This window comes from Notamacropus eugenii, chromosome 2 (assembly GCF_028372415.1).
Source record: "Notamacropus eugenii isolate mMacEug1 chromosome 2, mMacEug1.pri_v2, whole genome shotgun sequence".
Classification (NCBI taxonomy): domain Eukaryota; kingdom Metazoa; phylum Chordata; class Mammalia; order Diprotodontia; family Macropodidae; genus Notamacropus; species Notamacropus eugenii.
In genome coordinates, this window is record NC_092873.1 from 297,208,982 (window position 1) to 297,235,541 (window position 26,560).

Here is a 26,560-nt window from a genome sequence, read left to right on the forward strand (position 1 = left end):
GAAAAGAATTGCTTCTTCTTCATCTCCTGAAGTGACTGGTGCTAAGATCCACTCTTCTCTATTGAAAGCGTTAAGATGTTGATTGAAGATCGGAAGTCCCCCTTTTACTCCCAGAGTGAGGGGAAGGATCCAGCGGGGTAGGGTATAGTGCCTTTGTTACTCAGATATTCTGGAAAATTAAATCAGAACTATATTTTTAGATATTGTGATCTTTTCCTTATTCAAGATTCCTATAAATGTCACCTGAAATCCTTGGATGTTAAATTAATATTAAATTTAATTAAATTGTTTCTGGAAGAGTTGAGTCTAACCTGCAGAGTAAAGCATTAATATCATTTTTTGCTATTGTTCAATAGAGGTCAGGGACTATTTTTTGACATTCTTCAGTATCCTGCAGGGCTTAATACAGTATCTGTTATCGTTCAGTTATTTTCAATCATATCCAACCTTGTTTGAACTTATTTTGAACCCTGTTTGGGTTCTTGGCAGAGATACTAGAGTGGTTTGCTATTTCCTTCTCCAGCTCATTTTATAAATGAGGAAACTGAGGCAAACAGGGTTGAGGCCACTTTAAACTCAGGTTCTCCTGACTTGAGGGCTGGCACTCTACCCTCTGCACTGGCCTGTCTGCCCCTTACTACCTGGGACATACTAAGCACTTAATAAAGGCTCGTTTGACTGATTGATCACTCTGCCAAGTTGATTAGTGCTATTGAAGCCTGGGCTATCATCAGCCTTTCTTTACTATATCTTACATGTGTAATGTTTTATAATTTACAAATTTCTTTCATATCCATTATTTCATCTGATGCTCACAACAGCATCATGAGGAAAGTAATATTAAGTATTCCCATTTTACATATGTGAAAACTATAGATAAGGATGAGTGATTTTTCTCAAGGTCACACAGTTAAATTATAAAGTTGGGGCAGAACCCAATATCAGACTTGATGTCCAGTAATGACCACATTGCGTCTGAGTTCTCCATGGCAAATTTTTTTTACAATAGGCTAGGTTTTCCTCTATTGACCATGATATCCTAGATTGACTCATTTCTTTTCCCACTTTTCTATCTTTCCTGAGCTAGTCAGTCAGCATTTCTGTACTTTAGTTTTCTCACCTGTAAAATGAAGAGCTTTGACTCATTGGTCTCCAACATCCATCCCATATAGCTCTAAATATATAATCATAAATTTGAATTATCAACCGCTTGGGATTATCCAGACTAGTATTTCCTATTAGTGTAAAAAACTGGGAGCAGGTCTTTACATTTCTTTCGTAGTTGAGGAGAAGAAGGCAGCTCACCCAATCCAATCAACAGTTATCTTGTCAGGGGCTGATTAGCCACTTTGTGACTTACTGTGGTCTCCTGCCTTCCTTTTGAATTCTCATCAACACCTTCACTGGAAGGGGTCCAGGCAAAAGAAGAAAAGACAGAATACAAATTAGTTCACTTGGCTATTTGTTGCAGCTCTGGTCAAAATTTTGGGAAAAGATGTTATTCAATAACACAATGTTTGAAATCATCTAGTTTTTTATTTTGCCATGTTACTGCTACAAATACTAGTCTTCCTAACAACATTAATTTTGTTGTTGTTCAGTTGTTTTTCAGTCATATCCAATTCTTTGTGACCCCATTTGGGGTTTTCTTGGCAGAGGCACTAGAGCGATTTGCCATTTCCTTCTCCAGCTCATTTTACAGATGGAAACTGAGGCAAACCCTGTACCTACAGTCACACAGCTCTTAAACGTCTGAGGCCAGATCTGAACTCAGGAAGATGAATCTTCCTAACTCCAGGCCCAGCATTCTATACACTGTGCCACCTAGCTGCCCATAACAACATTAATAATGCATGATTATATAACATATATAAAGCGCTTTCATAGACATAATCTCCTTTGTTTCTCATAGCAACTCTGAGATATACAAGGCAAGGATTATTCATCTGCATCTTACAGAAGAAAATTCAGAGGCTCAGAAGAGTTAAATGAATTACTCAAGGTCACCAGATCTATGTAGTAGAGCAGTATTCAGACTCAAATCTTTTGGTTCTAAGATCAATGTTCCTTCTGCTACATAATATTACCTCTCTGACATCACTAGTTGCTACAAATAACTTTAGATTGCAAAAGGGAATGATGACCTAGCCTCATGGCTCATCCATCCCTCTCTCCTCACAACACACCATTAATACTTCACAATTTGCAAGCATGCACCAGTCTGCGTAAACAGCAGAAGAGGGAAGGAAGACTTATCATGTCCTCTGAATCCTTATGCTGACTCACTGAGAGTATTGCTTAGCCTTCCTCCTTCTTGACAGTAAGAGGGAAAATGCATTATTTCCCTGGCTCCATTGTGAATCAGTCACCATATTACAATGATTCCTTCCTCTTTAACATGACTTAGCTCCTCCCAAGTTTAGTATGACTATTTGGGAATAATAACTGTTCAACCCACAGCCAGAGACCACATCTAATATATTACTCTATAGCTATACCCATACCAGAGATACATAAATACAATAGCAAAAGTATTTAATTAAGACGTAAAGCAATGTAGGTAATAAGAAAGAGAATTAAGTACTCAAGCATTCTCTGTCCCCACACACAAAAGAGTACAATCCTCTTCACCTCCAGAGGAGTTAAAAGCTAGTTCCTACAATCCCTTCAACTCTCCAGCACAGCAAGAAGGTCACAATCACTTCCTAGCTCATAGTTCTAGTGGTGAGCACTCAGAGTGGTATCATCTCCCTCCTGGAGTATCTTTCCCAGGAATCTCTCAAGACAGGCCAGAAAATAACTGAAAGCTCTCTCCTCTGCGCTGGAGTCATCATGGTCCAGACATGGCGGGAGAGTCAGAGTGACCATGGCCATGTTATTCAGTTTACATATTTTCTCTCCAGTCAAATAAGATAAAAAATGTCATGCATTTTGCAAATCTTAAAGCACTATAGAAATCGTAATTGTAATGGTGATGATGAGTGTTATGTCTCCCTCCCCTGAGAGTTGTTCCATATCTTGCCTCTTCTGTCCATGATAGAAGTACCATGATGCTTCATTCCATTCCTTGTCTCTCCTAACTCACATAGTACTCCCTCCTGTCCCCTCCCCCACAAATCAGAGCTCTTTCCTAGCAACATCACAACACTACAGCCCAGTCACTGTAGGAGACAGATTCCAGAGAATACTCTTTCATTGACTGATGTTTTCTCTGCCTCAGGCATGGTAGAAAATGAAATCTGACTACCATGACCTTTGCACCACAAACTGTCTTGTGAACCTACCATTACCTTTCCATTTATTTTGCCACTAACCAGTCAGACTTTTATCCTCACAGGCCTGGACTAGATTAATGACTAAACTAGACTTGTTACCTCCAATTCTCTTCCTTATTCACCCAACCCTTCATACTACTGCTAGAGCTGTTTTCTGGAATTATGATTTTAATCAGGTCATTTCCCCAATCAGAAGCCTCCAGTGACTCTCCTTTGCCAACTGAATGAAGTCCAAGCTCCTTCGCAATGAGGTTTCACTCTACCTTGGCCAACCATAGCTCAATCCACTTCAACCACGTTTACTGGGCTTAATATGTGTAGTGACTCAGCTAGATCCTATTGAGTACAAATATGGAACAAGGTACAATCCTGGTCCTCATGGATCTTATAATCTGATCAGGGACAAAAAGACAAATAATAAATAAATTTTTATTTATGTTTTACATTTATTTATATAAATTTATATAAATTATTTTATATTTATTTATATAAAAAGACAAATAAACAAAAAATAAAAAGCAATAATATAATATAATTACATAGAAGAGGTGCAGCATTATGAGAGATTCAAGAAGGAAGAGACCCCTTATAGAGGGATCTAGAGGGATCAGGGGAGGCTTCATGCAGAGGTAAGGCCTGAGCTTGGCTTTAAAGGACAGCAAGGATTTCATAGGCTAAGTTTTTTTGGTGGTGGGAAGTTATTTGCAAGCACAGGGGAAAGTATGTGCAAGACCACTGAAGTAGAGAAGGTTAAGATGAGATCAAACAAAGTAAACAACTCTGTTTTTCTGGAAGGTAGAATATACAAAGGGGAATAGGATGCAGTGAAGTTCAAAAAGGAGGTTGGAATCCAATTCTTCAGCTATTTGCCTTGCTAAGCCCTCCCCTCTAGCCAAAGCAATCTAATACCCAATCTACTTTCACCCATAATGTGTCCTCTTTCCTTCATATATTTAAGACTCATTAATTCATCAACAACATTTGCTAAGTGATTATAATGTGCTAAATGCTGAAGATACAGAGAAAAAGCAAGGCTAATACCTGACCTCCATGAGCTTACATTCTTTTTTTTTTTTTTTTTGGTAGGTCCTAGAAAGACTTTATTTTTTTTTTTTTATTTTGTAATGTTTAACCATCACTGCCATACAATTGCGATTTTATCCCTCCCTACCTACTCCCCACTACCCCCCTCCCTCCCCACGACTGCATACAATTCTGTATAGATTCTACATATACTTTCCTATTGAGTATATTTTCACTATAGTCATGCTATGTAGTCAGACTAAGATAAATGAAAGAAATCGTATAACAAATCAGAACATGATACACAAACACATACACATACACAAACATGATCAGCTACAATATGTGAGTGACTTCCATATTTCTCTCTCTGAGTGTGGCAGGCATTTTGCCTTGAGATCCTCCATTGGGATTTTTTTTTTTTTGGTAAGAAGTTCTTGTGTTATTACAAAAATCTAAGTCTACCAGAAAAAACTCTCACACACTGTGGTTGTTGCTGTGCATAAAGTTCTCCTAGTTCTGCTCCTTTCACTCAGCATCAGGTCATATAAGTCCTTCCAGGCCTCTCTGAAGTCTTCTTGTTCATCATTTCTTATGGCACAATAGTACTCCATTACATTCATATACCATAATTTATTCAGCCATTCCCCAATTGATGGACATCCCCTTGACTTCCAGTTTTTGGCAACTACATAGAGTGCTGCTATAAATATTTTTGTACATGTGGGACCCTTTCCCATTTTTATGATCTCTTGGGGATATAGTCCTAGTAGCGATATTGCTGGGTCAAAGGGTATGCACATTTTTGTAGCCCTTTGGGCATAGTTCCAAATTCATGAGCTTACATTCTAATGCTGGAGGCAATAGGTAAATAAAATAGGTACAGAGCAGTTGGAAGATAACATTAGGCATTAGCACCCTGTAGGGTGGGATGGCTGGAAAAGGCCTCCTGAAGAAGGGGGTGACTTAGACAAGTCTTAAAGAGAGGGCTTATGTTTTAAATTTGGCTTCAAACCTGCCTTATTTTCATGATATGAAGCCATTTGTTATGTAGCTACATGAAGGTAAAATGACTTCTGGTCATTCAGAACAATGTGACCCAAACCTCAATTGATTACAGAAGAATCAAAGAATCACAAAAATTGCAAGGGATCTAGGGAGCTAAGGCTCAACTTCCACACCATTCCAAATAAGTGGTTGTTCAATCTCTTTGATGTCTCCAATGAAGAAAAAGCCCTTGCCTCCCAAACAGACTAGTCTACTTTGGGGTGAGGGACTGTGCTTGTGATTCCACTAGTACAGGGAACCTCCAGATGAAGACGTTCCCTCTACTAATACACATTGGCACCTTCTGTGCAACTTCTTAGTCTTAGAGGGCTTCCTTGACCACTGAGGTTAAATGACTTGCCCAGAGTTACTTAACAAGGTAAGGATCAGACCTGGGTCTGGAACACAGGTCTTTCTGGCTTTGTGGTTCTGATTTCTCCTCACACTCGCTGCCTCATTCCACTTTTGGACAGCTCTGATTGTTAGAAAGGTTTGTTATATGAAAGCTGAGGTGACCTTTTTGCCACTTCCATCCATTGCACTATTTCTATCCTTTGAGACTTCGTAGAACAAAGCTCATCTCTTTTCCACATGATAACAGTCAAATCTTTGAAGACAACTGTCATGTCCCTTCTGAGCTTTGTGTTTTAGGTGTCAGGGTTTAGGTTTTAGGTGCCAGTGAAGATGGCAACCAGAATGGGGAAAGTCTGTGAGTCAGTGCAATCTGCAGTTTAGTGGAAGGAGGTAGGTTACAATGTTGGTTATGGAAAAGAGAAAGGAGTTAGGAAGATAGGATAGCAGCCAGCACTGGGCTTGGAGTCAGGAAAACTAGTTACTAGCTTTGTGACCCTGGGAAAGTCACTTAAATTCTGTCTGCCTCAGTTTCCTCATCTGTAAAATGAGAATAATAATATCACCTACCTCCCAGGGTTATTCTGAACTTCAAATAAGTTAATGTTTGCAAAGTTCTCAGTGTCTGAAAATAGTAGGCATTTAGTAAATTCTTTGTTTTCTTTCTTCTTTCCTCAGAAACTTGAAGGGTTCTATATGGATGAGAGATTAGACTACCTCTGTTTGGCATCAGAAAGGAGAACCAAGAACAATGGGTAATGACTACAAAAAGGTACATTTAGACTGTATGTCAGAAAAAAGTTTTTAATAATCAGAGCTATCAACTGTCCCAAGAGTTGGGGATTTCCCCCTGCCCCCATGGAAGGCTTCCAACAGCAGTAGGATGACTCCTTAATGGGTATGTTATACAGGGGATGGATTACTTTTCAAGTGAGGTGCGGATTGTACTAGATGTTTGTTGAGATCCCTTCCAACTCTGAAATTCTGTGATTCTTTCTGTCTCTAGACTAACCATCCTCAGTTCCTTCAAACAATCCTCATTTGGCATATTCTTGAGATGCTTCATCTTCCTGACTGTCCTCCTCTGTGTGCTCTCCAGCTTAACTATGGCACCCTGAACTGAATAAAACACTCAAGAAGTGGTCTGACCAGAGCAGAGTATAACAGGATTATCACCTCTTCATTCCTAGAAACTATGCCCTTCCATGTAGTCCCAGATGGCATTAGCTCTCTCTCTCTCTTAGCTTTTCACACTGTTAACTCCTGTTGAACTTGCAATCCACTAGAAACTCCAGATCATTTTCAGACAAATGACTGCCTAACCAGGTCTCCCCATCTTGCATTTTTTACATTTATTTTTTAGCCTAAATTTAATATTTTATATTTTTCCTTATTAAATATCACCATTGTTATTCAGCCATTCCAGTTGTGCCTGATTCTTCATAATCTCACTTGAGTTTTTCTTGGTAAAGATAGTGGTGTGGTTTGCTATTTCCTTCACCAGTTCATTTTAGAGATGAGAAAACTGAGGCAAACAGGGTTTTGTTATTTGCCCAGGAGCACTCAGCTTAGATTTGCCCAGTGTTCTAGACTTTTCAAATCTTTTCAAAGCCTGTTTCAATTACCCAGTGTGTTAGTTATCCTATCATCATCCTCATCATTATTAAAGTAAAATTAATTAATCATATAAAAAATAATAATAATATCCCTTGAAGGATTAGTCAGGTTCTCATTAAGTGGTCTAGGACTCCAGGAGACAGTGACCCTTCAATATTGAGCACCTTTTTCCAGTAAGTGCTAGGAACATGTGAAGTCACAGTGGATTTAGCTCCTGTCAAATCACATCTGTTTTACTGTGGTGTAGTTTCCTCAGTGACTGACTATTAGAATATATCAGTACATAACACTTTACAAAGGCAATTTCACTCTACACGGATCTGCCTAAATATTTAGACAAAACCCAACAGTAATAGAAATGATTAAGAGTTAAAATTCAAATCACCATAGGCAAGTGTCAGTCTGAGATACACAAAGTGGGCTCTCATTGAAGCCTTGCTCTCATTAGATTCTTTAGTTGACTTGTCAGCTCTGTCTAGGTGAATAAGTATCTGTTTTGTGAGTTAATCAAATCTGTCCAAAATTGTGTTTCTCTTTTTTGCTCCTGATCTTGGCTATTTTTTTCTGTAGGAGAGTATACCCTTCTCTAAGAAGGAAGTCAGGGCATGGAAAAAATTTCAGAGCTGTCTTCACCATCCTGGTTAAATGTTTGGAGATAACATCACAAGGTCCTTTCCACTTTTAAATCTGTGATCTGATGATTTAAAATGACACTGTCATTATCTATGAATTTCATTTATCTAGTGCCATATTTGTGGACTTCAACATAAGGCAATGAAGAATTTTCTCTATGTGACTATTTACTGTATTTACTGTAACCTGGTTTCAAAGTCTACTTTAAAAAATGTCTTGTCTAATTAACCCCTGGTCTAGTCCAACCTCACAATTTTACAGATTAGTAAACCAAGGCCCAGAGAGGTTAAGTGACAATCATAAGCAGGTTTATTTGGCTGAGATGGATAGTATATGCTTATCCATTGTGGATATATTAGAAAATTAGGACAGTTAGCTATTGAGAAAGATAGGAAGGGTCAATTGATTAAGATGATCATTTGAGTCAAGAATTAATGGAGAGAAACTAGACCTTGTTTTTCATCTCTTCTCTAGCCCTAATGCAATAGACTTGGTGACCAATAAATGCTTTTTGCATGATTAAAGCTTCCCAAAATGAGGGACTACTAAAAATTGGTCAAAATGGGAAAAAAAAGATGTCTTGTCCACTTGACATGTACTACCTGTGTGACCTTGGGCAAGTCACTTAACCCCAATCGCCCTGTCTTCTCCCTCCAAAAAAAAATTAAGAATATAAGATGTCTTGTCCTAGATGACTATAGGCTTTCCTTTATGATATTTAGGGACTAGGTGCTTCATAGCTTGATCAAGATTCCTACTACTTACATTTGTAGGTAAAGCAGTAGATAGAGTAGATAGAATGGTAACCTAGAGTCCAGAAGACCTGAGTTTGAATACTGCCTTAGACACTTAGGAGGTATGTGACTCTGGACAAGCCACTGAAAAAAAAAACTACTTTTTTAGCCTTAATTTCCTTATCTGTTAAAAAAATAGCAAAAAATAAAAATTAGGGATAATAACAGTATCTACCTTTCTGGGTTGTTGTGGGGATCAAATGAGATAACAAATAGAAAGTACTTTGCCACTAAATACTGAATGGATGCTAGCTTATGTTATGAAGCTGTCCTCCCCTTCCCCCAGCCCTATTACTCCCTCTCCTGCAGCACTAGCGAGCATAGACACCAACCTAATTCTGCCCCCTGCAGAGGGACTATTTGAGTTCCTGTGGGATGGCTCCATTTCCTTCAGAGCTCCCAAGGTTTATTTCACACCATTAGACAAGGTTTCATCACAGAAGGGGAGCCAGGAAGAGGAAGCAGGCACTTACATGTTCCCCCGAGTGATAACCCTTGACTTTACTAAGGAGTCTGGTGTTATTGTCAAGAGCAGGGGCTCGGCACACAACCAGTATGTGTGAAACGTGAGGCTTGAAACCTGGAAGAGTTCTGCGATCTGAATTTCCGGAGGAAAAATTGAGTAGGCAGAGACCCATTTGGAAAAGACAGTGAAAACACAGGCCAGGTTTTGTGGTTGTTGGCTGCATGATATCCTGGGCGGAGGCTGGTACCAGTTAATTCTGGTCCATGCAGGAGAATATAGCAAATCCCTTCGATGCCCCACATTTTCAGCACCATCACCAGAGAAATACCAGTAGGAAATAAAGAGGAATGCTTCATTTAAGCGAGTCTTTAAATTCTTAATGATCTCAGCCTCTCCCAGACTGCAATCCTTCCAATCAACATCTCCCCAGGCAGTGGCTTTCTTAGGCAAGTTGCTTTTTTCCAGAGCTCAGCCTTCCTCGCATCAGGAATACTCCACACAGCGCTTTCTCCTCTCTTTAAGAGTTGTTCTCTTTAAGTTGCCACCTGCCCAGACAGCCAGGACTCTGGAAGAGGTTCTTTACATTTCCCTATGTTGCTCCTGAGCATTTTTATTCACCTCCTGCGGTGAGAGTTTTGGTTCCTAAGACAAAGGTTGGGGCTGGTGTGAACACAACCACAAGGAGAGATGACTGGTCAGAGAATTGTTGGGACCTCAATTTGGCTCCCCAAAGTCTGATTCTAAATCATAGTAATAGGGGGATTGTAGCTGAACCTATACATAATATGAGGAACTCCTGGGTAAAGACATTCCCTCCACTAATGCAGGTCAGCACCTTCTCTGCAATTTACTATATGAGAGGCAGAGTTTCTTTACCTGAGGTTTGAGAATTTGGTTTTGTTTTGTTATTTTTTTAAATTTGATAACTGTGTTTCAATATAAGGTATCCTCAAAGTCTTAGAGTAGGTGAAGCTATTAAAACTTTAAAACTGCTTTGTATATTTGTTTTCTTTGTAGTCTTGTTTCATTTTATACACTTAAAAACATTATTCTGAGGAGTCCATACGCTTCACTAGACCTCTAAAGGGGCTCATGACACAAAAAATGTTAAGAACCTCTATCTTAGAGAGTTACCCGGAGCTCTGAGAGATTAGGTGACTTGTCTAAGGTCACACAGTCACTACGAGTCACAGGCAGGATTTGAACCTAGACCTTATCTAGGTTTCAAGGCCAACTCTCTATGAACAATATGCCACATTGCCTTGAATAATAGCTCATTTTTTGATGGAACTTTATATTTTCCCACTCCCACTCTTGTGAGGAAGAGGGTGTGCAAGTATTATCCCCCTTTTATAGATGAGCAAACTGACGCTAAGAAAAATTAAGCAACTTGGCCAAGATCTTCCAGCTAATGAATGGTAGTTTGATTTTAACTCTGATCTTCCAACTCTAATCCCAGCAGTTTTATCATCATACTACACTTCTAGGCCCTTCCCCTTTGCCCTAAGCTACAGTAGAATGGAGACCCAGGAAACCTGACAACAGGGATGCAGTATCTTGGGGGTTCTTAGCATGAGAACAAAACAAAGTTGATGGAACTCTGGGCTTCCAAAGTAGGATCTTAGCTTCAATGAGCGTACTCACAAAATAACAGCAGACCCATATAGCTTCCCTAAATACTAAATGGCTTAAAAAAAATAGAAAAAAGTCCATGCTGGATCTAGCCTATGTGCAGAGTACTTTGCTAGGTAAATATATAAAATAATGCCTGTCCTCCTAGGGCTTGTAAGGAAACATAACATATGCATAGGGTCCATTCAGGTTATTATTGGGCTCTGACAGGATACAATACTCTGGAAAAAAAATCTGTATGGACTACTCTGAAAGAACTCACTTGAAGTAGGCTACCTTTGTTATAGGTTCTGGACATGACCTCGCTTCCTGCCTGAAACCCCTAAAAGTAAATTTTCTGGAAACTTCGTGCCCCAAATTTATATTTCCTATTTGTTTCAACTACAGTAGTTCTCTTACATGAACCAATATTTTGCTTCTCTCTATGTCAGCAGAAATTAGAAACAAATCAGAATGGCTTGAGTAAGAACCTGCTCCTCTCCTTATACAATCCATCATCTTTGTCTATCTCTGGGAACCCACCTAGGATGAAAGTGATTGGAACCCAAGCAGTCTTCATTTACTAAGAGGGAGTAATAGAGAACTCATTAGAGCTGGATGTGGTCAGTCTAATCTGGAAAACCATCAATGGCTTCGCTCTTCCTCCTGCTTGGGCCTGAACATCTCACTATGGTCCAGTGACCATTGTGGTCATATTCTCCTTTCTTTCTACCTCTTGAGCCTATTATCAAATAAGATAATATTTGTAAAGAGCTTAGCATAATACCTGGTACATAATAGGTGTTTGTTTCCTATATGTGGATTAAAACAGACTAGATTGTTTTGGGGGTTTTTTAAACCATTTTTAAGCTGAGGCAGGCAGAGGTTAAGTGACTTGCCCAGGGTCACAAAGCAACCAAGAGTCTGAAGAGAAATTTCAGCTCAGGTTTTCCTGACTCCAAGTTTAGCACTCTACTCACTGTGCCATTTTGCTTCCTTTAGGTGGTGAACAGGGAGGAATATTTTGTTTCAGAAAGTTACAGAGAGTGAGCCACAAGACAATAGACTAAACCTTTCTTCAATCTCCATCACATCTCAAGCCCCTCTTCAAAACAGAAATTATGTTCCAGATAAAGCAACTTTAGCTGTCTCCATGGTCTAGGATACCTGGAATCCAAAAGAAGATTTTTTGAAAAGCCAAAAACCTAGGAACTGATGCTAACTCACCCTGAGCTCACTCAGAGCCCTTCCTCTTTCTTCCAAGCTACTAGCAGCAAGGCTGCACTAGCAGAATGAAGGACATGATACAGGCTCACATCAAAACCTACCCATACAATCTAGTCCCTCTCCCTTTTTCCATTGCCTTGGAGATCTCAGTTTCAGGGTGATGTATCTATCTGTCTGCAAATAGGTAGATGTAATTATATAACATATAATAGCTATTCCCCAATAGATAGTCAAAGAATATGAACAAACAGTTGGCAAAAGAAGATATGCAACAAATTCACAAGCACATAAAAAAATGCTCCATATCATAAATAATAAGAAGTGCAAATCGCGACAGCCTTAACATTTTACCTTAAACCCTGCAAATTGGCAAAAATGACCAAAAAAACCAGCCCATTTTGGAGGAGTTACAGAAAGATCAGCACACTAATACATTGTTGGTGGAATTGTGAAGTGACAGAACTGCTTTGGAAAACAATTTGGAATTATTATACAAGTAAAGTGACTAAAATATCATACTCATTGAACCAGATTCTATTACTAGGCTTATGCCCAAAGGAAGATATTAATAAGAAGAAAAACTCCACATACTCCAAAGTATTTATAGCAACACTTTTTGTGAAAACAAGAATTAGAAATAAAATAGATGCTCAGCAACTTAGGAATGGCTAAACAAATGAGGATACACAAAGTTAATGGAATATAACTGTGCTTTAAGAAATGATGCATATGATGAACACAAAGAAATGTGGAAAGACGTATGAACTGAGGTAGAGTGAAGTAAGGACAGCCAAGAAAACAATATACACAGTAACTACAACAGTATAATTGGAAAAATCCAAAAAATCAAAACTGAATATAACAAAATAAAGATCAAGTGGGATTCAAATGAAGAGATATGAGAAGACATTCCCAAAGTACCCCTCAGTGGAGGTGGGAAGTCCACAGGTGTTACACATTGCACATATTTTTGGATTTTTTTAATGTATGGATCAGCGGTGCTGACTTTTTTTCTTCTCAAAAAAAAATATTATTTCCTATATGGGATGACTCTCTGGGTGGGGAAAAGGGAAAAATACATGAGATACTTTATGTAAGAAACAAAATATATCAATGAATACTTATTTATAAAAAAGTTACAGAGACTACGGGTATCAGAAGGGAGTAGATTGACAAAGACTTGTCGGCGACAATAGTAGAGCTGATTTGATTACGATTCTATAACTGGAAAAGATCTGAGGTAGGGATGGGAGGACAATATGAACTGTGGAATTGAGCTTGGTAAGAAGACAGCCTAGTGGTGAATGGGAGCTAGGCCTAGATGGAGTATGTAACTGAGGCCATAGAATTACCGATCAGAATAGCAGGGTCCCAGGGCATTACTTGTAAGGATGAAAGAGGTACTTCTTGTTCAGATAAAGATTGAACTGGATAACCTCTGGGGTCCCTTCTAACTCAGAAATTCTGTGTTTGTGCAGCCTCAAATCAAGCACCCATCTTAGAACAGAAAGATAAGGAGGAAGCTCAGAGTGTGCTCATATGCGCATTTGAAACCGTATGCAAATATGGCCTGTCAAATACATACATATGCTCACTTATGCATAAATATGAGTGAGCATCCATATAATCTCTGTTGTTGTTGTTCAGTCATTTCAGTCCTGTCCAACTCTCCCTGACTCTATTTAGGGTTTTCTTGGCAAAAATACTGGAGTGGTTTGCCATTTCCTTCTCCAGCACATTTTATAGATGAGGAAACTGAGGGAAACAGCTGACTTGCCCAGAATCACCCAGCTAGTGTCTGAGGCCGGATTTGGGTTAAGATCTTCCTGACTCAAGGCTCAGCACCTTACCCATGGTACCACCTAACCGCCCCCTACAATAACTGAAGCTGCTGCTTATGGGGCTGGCACAAGTGTATCATAGGCATTTTTTTATTCCTAGCCACAGCAAGAAAATAATCGACCCCTTTAATTATTGGGACTGATTATCATTTATTCCAGCTCCCTTAGCATGAGGAAGAGTGTCAGAAGAGGAGGAGTTCACAGACTATAGGGTAATATTGTTTCTACCTCCACGTCTCACATCTCTCCCCCCTTGTTTCCACTCACACAGTCTAGTTCAGGCCTCTCACCTGAACTGTTACCATAACCTTCTCAGTGGTCTCACTGCTACAAACCTCTCCCCACCCCAGTATATCCTCCATTCAACTGGCAGTATAAGGTATTACTGTCATTCCTACACACACATACACATACACACACATACACACACACACACACACACACACACACATACACAGAAGCTAAAGTGACTTCTAATGATTTCCATTCAGTACCTAATGTACTATATAGAATGTAATTTCCCTGAGGCCACAGACTATTTTTACCTTCCTTTGTGACCTCAGGACTTATGAAGTTAGAATGGATAAGAGGAGAAAAGAAAGATCATACCTGCTTCCAAGGAGTTTGCATTTAACAGGCAACTGGTTGGTGCAGTGGTTAAGAGTACTGTATCTGGAGTTGGGAAAATGCGTTCCAATCCCATTTGAGACACTTGATAGTATGAACCTTGGCAAGTCATTTGATTGCCTCAGTTTCCTCATCTGTAAAATGAGGATGATAATAATAGCACCTACCTCCCAAAATTGTCATGAGGATCAAATGAGATAACATATGTATTAGCAAATCTTCAAGTACTATACAAAAGCTAGCTATTATTAATAGGACCACACATATAAGAAGTTTCGGTGACAAATCAAATGGAAAAGTCTCATAATCTAGTGTACAATTGCAAAACAGATGTTAATGCATCTTCTTAGTTATTCCTACCACCACCAACAATAATAATATTTACATAGCACCTACTCTGTTCTAGGCATTGCAGTATTTTATAATTATCTCAACAACCCAATGAGGTGCTATTGTTTCTCAGTTTTACAGATGAGGAAACTATAGTAAACAAAAGTTAAGTTACTTGCCCAGGGTCATACAACCAGATTTGAACTTAAATCTTCCTGACTCTAGGCCTGGCACTACATCCACTGTATCATGTAGTGCATTTTAAATATTGAACTATTTGACAGTACCAAGCATTGTGATCACAAGAACTTTCTTTTCCCCAGCTTTCAGTTCCCAGTAACTAGTTGCTAAAAAGTCAAGGACTGAGGTACTTTCAGAAGCAATTACTAGGTCACATTTCCACAGAGGTTAAGTCCCTGAATAATGGATTTAAAGACTGGGCTAGATGTAAGGTTGTTTGTCTAGGAGGTACTGCTATTTCTAGGAATCTGAAATCAGCATCCTGAACTCTCTCCACCCATTTCCAAAGGGAGATCATGACCAAGGTAGTAATAATGGTAAACTGACTTGCCTGGCACATGCTATCTCCTGTCTCTCCCTCTGATCTCCCTCCGGTTGTCTTGATGCTTTAGCTAGGCTGACTTGCTTGCACTGGGGGGTAGCAGTTGGTAAGGATGGCTGTCCTCTTCTCCTCAGGGGTAACTCCCTGCACAATGACTCTTGTGGAAAAGTCAGACCAGTGGTCTGTGGGCAGAGGTGCTGTCATTCTCTAGATATGGTGGAAAAATCACTGGATTGATAGGAAGCCTGAAATATGACCATAGTTATACTATTAACAAACTGTTACTTCCTTGGTCAATTCCCTTCGTCTTTCTGGATTGTTTCTGGGCTCTCAAAACCTGATTTTGGAGTGATATAGCAGCATCTTAGAATCAATACCATTTTAGAAATGCAGCCTGTCTCTGAAAGGTCTTCCCATCATACACTTTGCCTTTATCAGAGCTTTGATCCTTTACTGCCCAAGAGTGATCCTAACACCAGACACCCAAGGAAGAAAAACATATTTTGGATGCTTCTCCAGTGATGAGTGCATACCCTTTGATTTTCACTCTTTGTAAGAGAAACATCACTATCAATATTCCTTAGAAACCAAAAAAGAATCATATTTCTCACTCGCTTTAGGATCATATATTTAGAACTGAAGGGAACTTTAGAAGCTACAGAATTCAAACTCCTCATCTTATTGATAAGGCAACTGAGGCCCAGAGACATTAAGTGAATTTTTTTAGGATCACATAGCTTAAATGAAGTCAAATTTGAACCCTGACCTGGCATATAGCATACACTTAGATATTTGTTGGCTTGACTTAATCATCCCATTCTAATGCCTTTTCCACTATACACCACAGCCATATATACTGTACAAGAGGCAGCTGGGTGGTGCAGTGAGCAGAGCACTGGGCCTGGAGTCAGCATTCAAGTCCAGCCTCAGACACGTACTAGGTGTGTGATCCTGGATAAGTCACTTAATCTGTTTGCCTCAGTTTCCTCAGCTGTAAAAGGAGTATGATGATAGAATTTCCCAGGGTTATCACAACAATAAAATGAGATAACATTTGTAAACTGCTTAGCCGAGTGCCAGACACATAGTAGGCACATAATGCTTGTTTCTTTTCTATGCTATGCTGCCTCTCCCATAAGTCAGACGCTCAACTAGAACTTAACACAATCTATGACCAATCAGAAAGCCAAAGTGTACAAAAGTGCAGCAACTTAATTAAGTCTGCTGGACTCAGCAACAGCCCTGGCACTGTCCACAGACTCAGTACTGAACCCTTCAGCTGCTTTCAGCTTTGTCATGGTGCAGTAACACTCCAACCTGCAGTTTCTTTATCTATAAAATGAGGAGATAACAAGAGATATTCTTTAAAGTCTCCTCCAGCTCTAAACTTCTCTGATTCTAAAAGAATGTGAGATGAGAGGGAGAAAGGTGGGTATAGAAGAGAGAGAAGCTGTATGCCTCCTAGGTATGAGAGGGTAGAAATTAGCAAGAACGGAAGTGAGTGCTTAGCAAAGCAGGCACAGAATGTAAGTCTGAAATGTATTTATATTTTGTCTTTAATCTCCTTCCTATTTTTAATTAAAGCAATGACATAGTCTTCCTATGTTTATAAGCCTCCTTTTTTTTCATATCAGAATGATTTTTTAAAACAATTGAATTACTTAGTCAGTGTAGATTCCTGGTGGATTCTATCCTCTCCTCTGGCTATTAACAGGCTGATTTCCTAGATAATTCTTTTCTCTTGGATGTTGTAAAAGCAAGAAATACTGCCAGCACAGCTCTTATCAAAATATTTTAGCACTTCTACATCTGGTCCTGGCCATAAAATAGAAGTGAAGAAACACTTATATGAAGATTTCAGAACTGTGAAGGAAAAAAGAGAGATCTTATTTTATCAGCTCTTGCTCACATATCTCTAGGAGAAAGTGAATTACAGTTTTAAACAAAAAGGCATTCAGTGAAAGAAATGTAAAGCTGTGACATGAACAGGCCTAATTAGGATATGACATAAATAAGAATGAGAAAGTATGAATGTTGTTACATGTTTTGCATTTCCCTACATCTCTGATTTATGCATACACCAAACCAAGTGGTCAGTGGGACAGCTTACACACATATATACACTAAATAATAGCTCTTAATGCACCCACATCCATTCCCACCTACACTATAGTTTTCCACAATTTGCATTATATAGCATCATTAGGAGAATATTGATGTTAAAAAGTTTGGATATTGTTTCATAGGGAATCTTAGGGTTACTGGAATGTAAAGTCTTTCAGGGCAAGGACTTTTTTGTGTGTGTTTCTATATCCTCACAATTTAGCATAATACCTTGTGGAAAGGTAAGAATTGCAGTTTCCCAAATGAATAAGATGTTCCCTTCTTCCTATTCAGTTCTGGGCTCAGTTCGTTATTACCTTCAACGTCTGTGCAAAATATATTTATTGGTGGATGAACTCTTTGGGCTCCCTAGCCAACCTTATATAGTTTGAATATTCTTCAGTCATTTGTTCTTTTCATATGTGGATAATGATGCCAAACTCTTTCAAGTGATAATGGATCTCATTTAGGGGACTTTATTGTGTTACAAGGGCCTGATTCAATCGGCACAACATCATTTACTAAAGGACATCACTATCTATGCAGAGTCTGACCCTTTTCCTCTTTTCCTTTAACTGATTATACTTTCACAAAACTTACCTTTAAATTAAGGCACTATCTGCCTCCTTTCTGACTATCCATGTGCCACAGAATGACTCTAGAGAAAATCAAGAAACAGTACTGATTGAGTCAAATGCAAATTTATACCATATAATTCTGACCAGACTCTCACTACAGCAAGGCAATCCTTTCATACCTTCATAATCAATTCACAACACCACTCACCAAAGTAACTATCCCAAATCTTTTGGTCCATCCCCAATCCCTATCCCCCTCAACTGATGACCTCAACTCATACTTAACCAAAAATATTGAGGCTATTTGCCCAAATCTCCCTTTTCCCCTCCTCATCTTCCATCATTCAAACATTTTCCCCCTGTCTCCTTCACTCCTGTCCTACGTGAAGAGGTAGCCTTTCTCTTTGCCAAGTCATACTCCTCCATATATGCCCTTCATATGATCCCCTTCTGTCTGCTCTAGGAAATTAAACCTTCCCCCCATTCCACTATCATATTCATTTTCTGTTTAAGATTCAGTCTCTACCTATCTACTGGGTCCTTCCTTGCAGTCTACAAACATGTCCATGTCTTCACCATCCTTTTAAAATCCTTACCTGAACTAGCTATCCTTGGTAGCTATCATTCTATATGTCTCCCCCACTTTTTTGCTAAACACCTTGATAAAGCCATCTGTACTAGGTACTTCTACTTCCTGTCTTCTCAGTCACTTCTAACCCTTTGCAACCTAACTTCTAACCTCATAATTCAACAGAAATTCAATCTCTTAATAGCCAAAATTCACAGCCCATTCTCAATCTTCATCCTTCTTGATCATTCTATAGTATTTGACATCATTAATTATCACCTCTTCCAGGATTCTCCCTCCTCTTTGGGTTTCCATCACCCTTCTCCTGGTTTTCCTTCTTTCTATCTAACTGCTCCTTCTTAGTCTCCTGTGCTAGATTTTCATCCAGGTATTTGACACCCAATAACTGTGGATGCTTCCCAAGGTTCTGTACTAGGTCCTCCTCTTTAGCTCCAATTATCCTCAATTATCCTCTCTATGCACATGATTCTAAGATTTATATATGCAGATTCAAAATACCACTTGCCTTTCAGATATCTTGAATTGAATATCCCATAGGCATCTCAATCTCAACATGACCTCAATCTCAACTCCCATCACTGTTGAAGGAATCACCATCCTCCAGGTAACGTAGGCTCACAACCTCAGTGTCATCCCTGACTCCTTACTTTCACCCACCTCACCTATTCCATTTGTTATCAAATCTTGTCATTTTCATCTTCACAACATTTCTCATCTACATCTCCTCCTCTAATACCAAAATTATTTTCCTAAAGCTCTAAACATGTATGCTATTCAATAAACTCCAGTAGTATTCTATTAGCTCTAGGATCAGATATAAAATTCTGTTTGGCACCTCAAGCCGTTACAAACTGGCCCCTTCCTATACCTCCACTTTTCTTACAATTTATTCACTCATGATCCAGCTACCCAGGCCCACCTGCTGCTCCTCGTTTCTCTCGATCACTATCCCTTTTCACTGGCTACCCCCATTCCTACCCTTTTTGTTTCTGCTTACTAATTTCTTTGGCTTCCTTGGTGCTTCAGCTCAAATCTCACCTGCTGCAGGTATCCTTTCCTGCCCACTGACCAGTACCTTCCCTTTAGGACTGCCTTTTACTTACGCTGTATATGTCTTCTACGTTATTTGAATGTTATCTCTTCCATGAATATGAGCCTTATGAAAGCAAGCTCTTAGCAAAGTACCTGGTACATAGTAAATATTTAATAAATGCTTGTTGATTAGCTGACCGTACATCCTCCATGAGAGTAACAAGCATCTCTGTTGTTTCTGTGTAGGAATCTTTCATAACTCTAACATATACCTTGGGGATACCTTGTTGAAGGTTAAGTCTTTGAATGTATATTTTGATCTGCTTAAACAAATAATTTTTATACTCATAAGTACAGTAAAATCATGTTTAGTCATCTGACTATCAAGATGTGTTCTACTACCTACACACATGGATATGTAATATGTGCGTATTTGTGTATATACATACATGTGCATGTATTTATGTATGTATGTAGTGAAAACATTCCCGGTCTCTTCTCATATAGTCATCAGGGATGCCCTTGATCTATGTTTACATTATTTTCAGAAGATTTTTATAATGATGAAAAAGAGTAGGTGTATGAGTAATTACTTTGTCTTTTCAATTGCTTTTTATTGGTAGTAATAACATCTGTGAACTCCTTTAATTATTTGGTAACTTTCTTTAAGATATCTCAAGAATAGATTCTTCAGTACCTGCAAAATTATGTCACTTTCAGCATGAACCTCTTTTATGTATAATTTATCTCATCCAGCAGCACTTCCTGTCTTTATTTTCTTTTGTGCCATTTCTAGTTTCTCATAAAGCATATCACAGGATATGATGTTAAAGTCCAAATGTGTTCATTCTGTTGCATTGATGGAAGAAAATATTTTTGCTATACTGATCTTGACAGAAGTTTTCTATTTTTTTTTTATCTGTTTGCTTTTCTTCTTTGTGTTTCATGTTTGAATATTTTCAGGATGATCTGGCTTAATTGAATCTTGTGTCAATCTTGTGCAATCTCATTTTTCTCTCCATCAGTTCTAGTCCTTCCATGAGGTGATACTTCTCATAATCATCCTTCTCTATAAGAAATTGATTTACGTTCTAAATCAAAATTGACCTTAGCTGCCATATTTTGGCAAAGATAGTAAATATTTAACTGATTAAGTTTCTGTGTTCTTTTGGCAACATTCTAAAACTAGAAGTTGTAGGTCTCCATCAATTCAGAGTCACATCTAAATAGCAGTACACAAAAATGGCCCAGGATTGAAAATGTAGGTTTCATAGGGATATTTGAACCATTTTAACTATGAAATGAGGTTAGTTAACTGATAATCCCATCAATTGTTCAACGATTGGACATTATGAGCAAAAAAATTACCTGAAAAATGTGATTCTATTATATATGTAATCAAATTGTGTATCATTCCACTATCTACAATTATGAAGCTGCCTCAATATATTTTTTTTTACTTTCTACAGAAAAAAACAATTAATGGATTGCCAAAAAAAAAAATCTGGCAATGTTTTAACTTACTAGAAATATCTAAGATAGCAAATAATGAGGTTCTATTACTTAGTTCTGAAATTAAACACAGAAGGAAGAGGAAAAGGAAGATGAGAAAAAAGGAGGAAGAGAAGAAGAAAAAGAAGATGAAAAAGAACTCTGCTTGTCTGAGAGACTAATCAATTACATAAAAAAGTCATAATGACCTTCCTACTAAAATGGAAGCTTTATGAACATAGGGTATCTGACTTTTCTGACCCCTTTCAGGGTTTCACTGGCAAAGATACTGGAGTGACTACCATTTATTTCTCCAGCTCATTTTACAGATGAGGAAACTAGGCAAACAGAGTTAAGTGACTTGCCTGGGGTCACACAGCTAGTAAGGGTCTGAGTCCGAATTTGAACCAAGAAGAGGAGTCTATTTGATTCCAGGTCCAGCATTCTATCCATTGGATCATCTAACTGCCCTAATGTACTCTTAAAAGGAAGACACAAAGTCCCAAACAAAAACTCACCTCCCCGTACGTTCATCAGGTTGATCCAGTATCTCTCTTTAGTCATCTTCTATACTCTCAAAATTTTATTATTTCTCAAAGTACAATTACAAGTCAAACTTGGGTTTCATACAAACCACATTGAAGGTGGAAGCAGGGAGGACAGGATTTATTTGGACCAGTGTGTAACTACCGACTAATTGATTGATTGCCTCTTTATTCCCCTCACTCAACAGCTAATGCCATTTCCAGAGACATTAACAATCTGGAGCTTTATACTATAATAGACTATCACTGAAATTAAATGAAGTATTTATATTACTTGAGGCAAGAGAACATTCACTTGATTTCATGTTGGGTCCATTTTCAGGGTATATGAGTTATGTATGCTAGTCTAACTAGCAAAATGACCTTGAACCAAAATTATATAGGCCCCAGACTTTAAATAGCTTATGCCTGCTGCCTTATTTGCTTGGCTCTTAAACTCTCAAGTTTCTATCCTTGCCCCTCCATTGAAACTGCTCTGAGGTCTCCTCTGCCAGATGCAACAATTTTTTTCTCAATTCTCATTCTTCTTCCCTTCTTTTCTTCTACATGATTTGAGTACTTCTGCCTTTTTTAGGCTCAGTGGCATCAGCTTCCCCATCACTCCTCTCCATGGTCAAAATTAATTAAACTAAACTAAACTAAACTAAACTAAACTAAACTAAACTAAACAACTCTTCTGAATCTCTTATGACCCTAAATCTTCAGGTTATCCCTTAGCCCTCAAATGCCTTCTCTCCCAGTCTTTACTTACTGAACTCCTGCCCATCCTTTAAAGTCCAAACCAAGCATCACCTTTTCCAAGAATTTTTCCTTGATTTTGCTGATTAATAATAGACATTTTACCTTGAACCTTATACACTTCTTTGTTTTTTGCAATATTTGGATTCAATTGCCACATAATGTTATCTGTTGTAACATGTTGTCAGTTTAGTAAACTGTAACTTCCCTGAGAGCAAGGATTAGATGTTTTCTTTCCCCCAGCTTCTAGTCATATTCTGCACTCAGTTATTGTTTATTCTTCCTTTTCAAAAACATCACAGTTGATGGCTTGACTTGAGCATGAATTGGATTTAAGTGAGGCGGGGATGCGCAAAGTCATCAGCCTCACTCTGTCTTCCAGAGTCATTGAAGTCCAATGGCAGGACAGAAGTCTAAGTGACTGGTGATGGCCTGGGATATGGTGGATGATCTTGGCATCTTTGATATCTGACCAAGTTCTAAGAATTTCACATCACATGCTTCAGCCACCTTCATGGCCATTGGAACAAAAAGTTCTCATCTGCCCGTTCCACCAGAGAAAGTCTTCGTATGCTTGCAATAGACATCCCCTTAACTCACAGATGGGTTTGAGGCCTGTTGGTTACTTTCAACCTGGTTTAGCCTGTTTGCTAAGAAGGTTTTACTGGAGTGTGGTCACTGTGCATACTACAGCTTCCTGAGTCACAGTCAAGAGTTGGCAAATTCACTTCTGCATTCAGTAGACACTTAAATAAATGTTTATTGCTATTCTCTTCTCTGTACTTTCTTTGTCTTTTACTATTTATTTAGCCTTCTTAGGTAGATAGGGGGTTGAGCTTGAAGATAGGAAGACTCAAGTTCAAATATGACCTCAAACACTTCCTAGCTGTTTAACCCTGGGCAAGTCACTTAATCTCTGTCTGCCTTGATTTCCTCATTAGTAAAACAAAGATAAAGATAGCACCTATATCCCAAGGTTGTTGTGGGAATTAAATGAAATAATTGTAAAGTGCTTAGCACAGTGCCTGGCATATAAAAATATCTGCCTCAGTTTCCTTGACTGAAAATGTATCTGCCTCACAAGGCTGCTGCTCATTATCAAATGAGATAATATTTCTAAAGACCCTAGCACATAGTAGTCACCTAAGAAATGGTTGTTGCATTCCTTTATCTCTCCTTTCTGGTTCAATTACTTCTCATTTTTCTGGCTATCTTAGCATTAGATTTGAGTTTTCTTCCTGATATTTGATGAAAAGAAACATACAAATAAATAAATTATATGAACCACGGGAGTCTCTTGGCCAAGGGCAGGAGACAAAATTTACCAGGGTCATTGACAAATGGCTAAAATCATTCCCACCTAGAACTGTAATATTCATGAATTTCTCTACCAAAATCTTACCCTGATGCCTTATTATAGCATGAAGATTATTCAAACATAGAGCAAATGTTGGCAGGGCTTCCTGAGCTGTAGAGATTTTGAGTGTGGGCCAGGTGATCTACTCTGTGCCTGTTATCTGAGTAACAGCCTAGCTTAGCTTGGAGACATTCATTAACAGATGGTTAGTCACCCACCAGGTGGTGAATTTTCCTGGCCACAGCAATACATGAAAAACGATTAAGGCACGGACAGGTCAAAATCTGCATTGGTGGTGAAGTGCCCATGCAAATGAAACCACCAGTCTTTGAGTCATTAAAGTATAATTTATTTATCATAACAAACACATATACTTTATTGTATATTTGGTATGGGGGAGATTTGGACCTCCAGTGTCATCATTGTAGAGAACTTCCCAAAATTCTTTTGCCATTACAGATCAGAAGTGCTACATAAGTGTTGTATAGTTATTGTTTATTGTTGTCATTATTATCAGCAACTTGACCATAATTTATAATTGTAGTTACCTAGAGTACTGAGAGGCTGAGTGATTTGCTCATGGCCACACAGCTAACATGTGTTAGCTAGCCCTCTATCCACTATTCCAGGCAGCCTCAAATGCTTATTTTTCATCTGTTTATTTATTTGTATGTGCAATCTGTTGTCAAAAGACATTTTTAATGAAGTATTTTTAGTTTTCAACATTCATTTCCATAAGTCTTTGAGTTTTACATTTTCTTCCCTTCCTTCCCCTCCCCCCTCCGAGATGGCATGCAATTTGATATAGGCTCTACATGTATATTCATATTAAACATATTTTCACATTAGTCGTATGGTAAAGAATTAGAACCAAAGGAAGGAACCATGAGAAAGAAGAAATAAAACAAAACAAAAAAGAAAGAGGGCAAATCGTCTGCTTCTCTCTGCATTCACACTCCATAGTTCTTTCTCTGAATGTGGATGGCATTTTCTGTCATGAGTTTTTCGAAGTTACCTTAAATTATCCAAAAAAAAAACCAAACAGATTACCTCTAATCACAGCATAAATATGAAATTCCCAATAACACATTTATTGTTATTCTTCTTTTATTCTTCACATTGTACCTGCATCAAGTGGGCAGCTTTGAAGAGACAAGTTTGGTCCTGGGGCCATGAGTTGGTGAGCCCTAATATAACCAGAGTAGGCAGAAGCAGACCAAGCAAAACAGCATCTAAATGCTATGCACTGAATGCTAGAGTTTGGGGCAAACATAGCGTTGATTTTTTAAGTTTATGTAATGAAGTGCAGAGCTGAATAATTAATGAAGGTGAATTGACTCATCAGATATATTTTCCCAGGTTCTGCAGACAAGAATAACCCTCTAACAAAACAACGGAAATAGCAAACTGAATAAAACAAATGTGCAACAGAAGAGATAATTTGGTGTTTATAAAATATGATACCAATTAAAACTATAAACCAAAATATATAATTCAGTTTTATTAGGAGTAATCAGTAAGTTTTCACATCCACTAATAGAACAAAATATCATTAATATCATTATATGGCCAACACATTTTTAGAACTTCATGCTTTAAAAAAAAGTAAAATGGGAGGAAGGGGAACTTCTGAGATAATTTATTGTTTCCATTTTTACTCATTGAAAAATGAAACAATTTAATTTTAAATTACTGTAATTCATGAAGAGTAGTTATTAACCATCCCAAATTCTTTTATTGGCAAAATATAAGAGCAACCTACCTTTTATTATTTGGACAAATTTTGGCTTTATATAGCAAAACAAGCCTCAAATTGGTACTTAAAGCTTCAACCTCTTCATCTATAGATTGAGATGGAGCAAAGGAAAGAGGTTAAGGGTTATTGGTATTATATAACCTTGAAAGTGTTTTCTACTTTTAAAATTCTATGATTCCATAAAACATGAGGTCTTGCCCTTACCTTTCCTCCTCCTTCACTGACCCTTCTCAGATCAGGCTTAGCACTTTGGAAGAGTAGTCTTGTGGTACAGAAAAGGAAAGACCCAAGTCCTCTATATTAATTTTAATATTTACAAAACTACTTGAAGGTTACATGTTGGTTTTCTTGCACTTTTAAAAGCTCTCAGAGAGCCTAGGTGAATTTCAACTTGAAAATGACTTAAAGCTCTATCCCATAAGGACTGTCCTTGATAGACAGCATGGGAGTCCTCAGACTTTTTCATCTTGGGAGCTGGAGAAGGGATATTTCAAGTTTGCAATTGGTAAGGACAGGGTTGGAATCTTGGAGGAGTAAGGGATCATGGGGGACATTTAGCCCATCCTGTACTTGAATTATGATTTCCCTTTATAATATCTCCAAGCAATAGTACTCAAGCCTGCACCTGAAGACCATGAGTAAGGAAATTATAATATACCAAAGCAAACCATTCTACTTTTGGACAGCTATAATCATTAGGTAGCTTTTTTCTCTCATTGAGCTGAACTTGACCCCTCTGTAACTTCCATCCATCAGTTTCAGATGGATTCTCTGAATCTAAGCGGAATTAGATCTGCTCTCTACTACGAAAAAACCCATTACTCAGATCCAGAGCATAACTTTGTCCTAAGACATCCCATTCCACTTCTGAATAACTCTAATTCTTTTTTTTAATTTATTAATTTATTTGTTTTCAGTTGACAATATTCACTTCTGTAAGTTTTAAATTTTCTCCCCCTCCCTCCCA

General features: G+C 38.3%; 1 long non-coding RNA gene across 1 annotated transcript in view; it reads left to right on the forward strand.

Annotated features, from left to right (window-relative positions):
• LOC140527514 (uncharacterized) overlaps nt 1–23,304 on the forward strand; it is a 55,262-nt gene extending 31,958 nt beyond the window's left edge. Inside the window, exons 3-4 of the long non-coding RNA XR_011974826.1 lie at nt 6,375–6,468; nt 11,820–23,304. This is a non-coding gene — a long non-coding RNA (uncharacterized lncRNA). The remainder of the gene's footprint in view (nt 1–6,374; nt 6,469–11,819) is intronic.
• Nucleotides 23,305–26,560: the final 3,256 nt, after the last annotated feature.